Here is a 4,727-nt window from a genome sequence, read left to right on the forward strand (position 1 = left end):
TCTTTTGAGTATCTCCAAGGAGGGAGACTCCACTACCTCTCACTGTAACCTATTCTAGTGCTCTGTCACCCACACAGCACAGAAGTGCTTGCTGATGTTCAGCTCCTGTGTTCTAGTTTGTGCCCATTGCCTCTTGCCCTGGCACTGGGCACCACTGAAAAAAAGCCTGTCTCTGTCCTCTTTGCACCTTCCCTTCAGGTATTTATAGGCATTGATAAGATCCATCCCCACCCCCCACCCCAAATTGCTGAATGCCCCCTGAACACTAGCAGAAAATTCCTAACCTTTGAGTTACTTCTAAATGATATCCCCACAGCTTCACCCAGCTAAGGTCATTGGCCTTTCTGGCCAATGTGATGGAAAAATAAGGACACTGTAACATGGATTTAATTAATTTATTTATATTTTTAATTGAGCAATAGATCCTTGAAAACATAAAAGACTTTGTAGGCCACTTTTTATTTTTTTTTCTGCATTTAGTTCCCCTCCTAACTTTCCTGATTTATTCATAAATGCATCAGGAGGGTGAGCTCCTTTGGTGCTACCCTCTCCTGTGAGCTTTTCATATCCGTGGCACTCTCCTCTTCAGTAGATAAAGAGTTTATGAACATCCAGGTTATCCAAGTTTAAAGTGCTTCTACACAGCTGTTTTTGGGCTGGTAGAAGGGAAAAGATCAGCAAACTAGAGTTAACTTCTCGCTGCTCCTGGGATACCACCTTCCTCTGACATCATTCACTATCATACCAGTTGGATGGAGACACCACTCCTCTTGCGTCCATGGTCTTAGCCAAACCACTGAAGTGATCACAATTATTAAAATTAGCCTAAAAAATTATTCAGATATAAGAAGCAACAGTCGGTGAAGGGGCTTAATCTTTGGGAATGGCAGCCATCACTAAGTCAAATTTCATTTTGAAATTAACTACTACAAACATAACTGCTGATAATATCAATATATTTTGCTGCTATAAAGCAAGGGAGCTGATATACTGTGCAGTAGAGGAGTTTCAGCTGTTAAATCTAGGTAGGGAATGGAATATACTTGCCAAATGACAGCAGATGCCACTTTCTTTGTGATAGAAACTTATTCTCAGATAGAGCTGTCAATTTAGTAGATGCTGAATTGGTGCCATGATCAAGATGAATGCTTGTTTCTTAATATAACCTCATGGTGGGTAAGTAAAGCAGTTGCCTTAACCTCAGGCACTTCATTAACTGAATAACCAACTGATAGTGGACCATTGTATCATTATTGCTTAAATAATGATGCTTTACAGAGTGAATGTAAAGCAGTATTGTTTAGATACAAGAATATACTTATATCAAGATATACCTTACCACTCATTGGCTATATGCAAAGGTTTTGTTATTTGCAAACCATTTTTTAAGGTTATTTCTACTTGCTGATTTTCTAGTTTTCATTGGATGTTTCTCAGTAGACTTAATGCTTGTATAATCAGTGAGATTTTGTCTTCTCCTAGCTGACATTCCAAACAGTGTGGATGATATGCAGACCTTGTTTGATCGAATTGTCTTCCTTTGGTCACGTTTCTACATCTTGTTTATAATTCTTTCTCTGCAGTGAAACTGATCCAGTCTATCCTAACTTCACTGCAGTTCCACATGGGGAACTACCAGTTAAACTAGGTATTAGGACAAGAATAGTAACATTGAAGAAATGGCTTAAACAAAAGACAAATATGACTTCTGTTGAAAGGAAGTCTATCAGTTTGTGAATCCCTGATGGAGTTTCTCAAAGATTGTCCTTAATGTTATTTTGATATCTTCATTAACGGCTTTGATACAAATATTAGACACGTGTTAATGAAATTTGCTGATGCCAAAACTTTGGAGGAGTTGTCAATATAGAGGAGAACAGGAATATCATACAGGAAGAATTAGATGACCTTGACAACTGTAGTAATAGAAGCAAGATGAAATTTAATAGTACAAAGTGTAAGGTCATGCACTCAGGGACTAATAACAAGAATTTCTGCTATAAGCTGGGAGCTCATCAGTTAGAAATAGTGCAGGAGGAGAAAGAATTGGGTTTAATCAGTCAGTCACATGATGATTATCATCACCTCTAGAAGGAAGCTGCCATGAAAAAGGAAAGCGTAATCTTAGGATGTGCTGGGATGTTTTCCAGTACTAGTAAAGAGTACCACTTGCACAAGGTCTTGGCAAGACTGCACGTGAAACAGTACATACAATTCTGTTGCAAGATAGCTGCATTCAAATCAGAAGTACTGCAGATAAACAGTATTGAAGAAGCTCAGGTGAAACCTGAAAAGCAGCTTCTTTAGTTTTGCAAAATGGAATCTGAAAGAATACAGATATTCTTTGTAAATATATTATATGCCAGGAGCTATTTAAGCTAAAGAACAATGAAAACTAACTAAATATAAATGAACTGAGATGGAAAATTGCAGAATGCTTTTAAATACGAGGATTGTAAAGTTCTGCAATAGTGCAGATGAGAAATAAAAACAATCTGCATTTGACATCAAGCTCAAGAAGTTTACAAAGAAATTACATGTTGAATTTGGTTCCAATAGTCAGGGATTTCTTCCTTTTCTTCTGCACAAAATCTTACAAAGCTGTTGCCAGAAATATTTGCTGTAACACCTCCCTTTAAACTGGAACTGATAAATTGGATGGCTTAAATCCATTGCCAGTCTCATCATGCTATATTGAAGGGATTCAGTTAAACTTCTTTAAACCCAAGTTCAGTGGGAACAGCTGATTCTGACAGGCGTGTTCAGTTAATATCCTGCAGTAAAAAACTATTTTCAGCCAATGGACAAGCACTTTAGTAAACACATACACAACCTTTTAGATGAATTTATTTGTATAAATATAGTGAAGAAGACATCAGTAATAGTAAAATATGCACTTTTCATTAAACCTTAAGCTTAAACTTAGTACTTGCAAATAAAATTTGTTAAGACTTCTGAAGAAATGAAGTCCAAGATAATATAAAAAATTCCTTGATATTTAGATTTTGGTAGCTGCGTACCAAGGAGGACAACTAGTGATGAATCTACACAAACTACTGCAATTTCAAGGTGGACTGCAACCACAAAAAGACTTTCCTATCTAGATTATAATGCAAACAAAATCGTGCAATAATTTCCTGTCTTTCTAACTGTGCATGAATGAATGAAGACGCATTTTGAAAATGCTTTGCCCAGTCGACTGAGTTGGACTTGCATTAAGAGGCAGGAAAACACTGACGTATTTCCACTATTGCTTTAGGCATGTTCAAACAACTTAATTTATTTAAATCAGATGTATTTCCTCAATTCTGTCTTTCAAAACAACAGCCTGACATTTTGATATCTTGGATGCAGAGAAGACTTCATTGCCACAGAAAAGATCTGTGTTTGGAAGCATTGCAGAATTCTTGCTCCTGGGACAGAGAAGGACAAGGTTCATGTTATGCCAAAAATGAAGTATTCAAACTAGTGGAATTCAGGGTTTTTCAATACTATTAAGAGCATTCTTTGTCCTTATGACTATAGGAATAGGGAGGGTGTGGAAAGGCAAGTAAGCCAACAAAAGGAAAAATAAATGTAAAAGCAGAACTAATTTTCAATCCAGCATAAAGGAATAATGGAAATTAAAAGGCCCCGTTCTGAAAGGAAAGAGTACAGCTGAACATCCTTTGTTTGGAAATGGTAGAAAATCTGAAGTACATAAAGTGTACATAAAGACAGTTTCAAACTCACATTTCTTTTAAATCCTCAACCATTAGACTACAGATAGATAAGTATGAATACAATATGAAGTATGGAAAACATGCAGAAAAGGACAGAGTATAGTGATTTCAAAGAATCTACAGGAAATGTTCAGAGGTCTACTTATTTTTCTTTCTGAAGTACAAATACGATATGGACTTGATAGTGAAGTATGCTATTTTTAAGTGATTGCCTTGCTTTCCTGATTAAGGAGCACACTATGAACTCCTAAATTCAGGTCAATCTTGAAAAAATATAATTTAGATATTTATTTTTAAAGATTTTTTAAAGATTTTTAGATATTTTTTTATTTTTATTTTTATTTATTTTATTTTTATTTATTTTTATTCATGGTTTATATTAACTGATTTATTAACTGATTTATTTTTTATTATTATTTTTTTAGGGAAATAGACTTCTCTGATAATAGAATAATTATTTCATTCTGTGTCACCTCTGTTGTATTTTCTGCTACTATTGGATTGTATACTTTTTAGATTGGAGGAAGTGAAATTATATATAGTAAGCAATTAAGACCTGGAATTTTCAATCTGTCATGGCAGATTATAGAAGAAATTGTATCTTCGTTGAATCTTACCAGTGTATAATGTCATTTCTCTATAGTCCATCTGCCTATAATCCACTGTAAAAAGTAAATAAAGACTTAGATTTTTCTTTTTTTCATTTCTTGAGTCTGTCGCCTCACTGTTAGGGAATGCAGAGTCAAATATACTGTATATGAGCATCCATTCCTACATTTTACTTTTAGAAAAGTTCAAATTACTGTTATGTCTTCATGAGGTAGATTGCTGGGAGTTTGCAGAACTTGTAGGGCTATGCCAACTATCTCAGGCACTGCATGTTTTAAGAGCAACACTGTGACTGCTGGAAGAATCATGAAGTATTGTCTTTTGCAAGGACTTGGTAACCTGGGAATAATGAAGTTTAAAAAATAATAAAATTAATATGATGGAGGTTTTATATAT

Source organism: Anser cygnoides, chromosome 2 (genome assembly GCF_040182565.1).
Source record: "Anser cygnoides isolate HZ-2024a breed goose chromosome 2, Taihu_goose_T2T_genome, whole genome shotgun sequence".
NCBI lineage: Eukaryota > Metazoa > Chordata > Aves > Anseriformes > Anatidae > Anser > Anser cygnoides.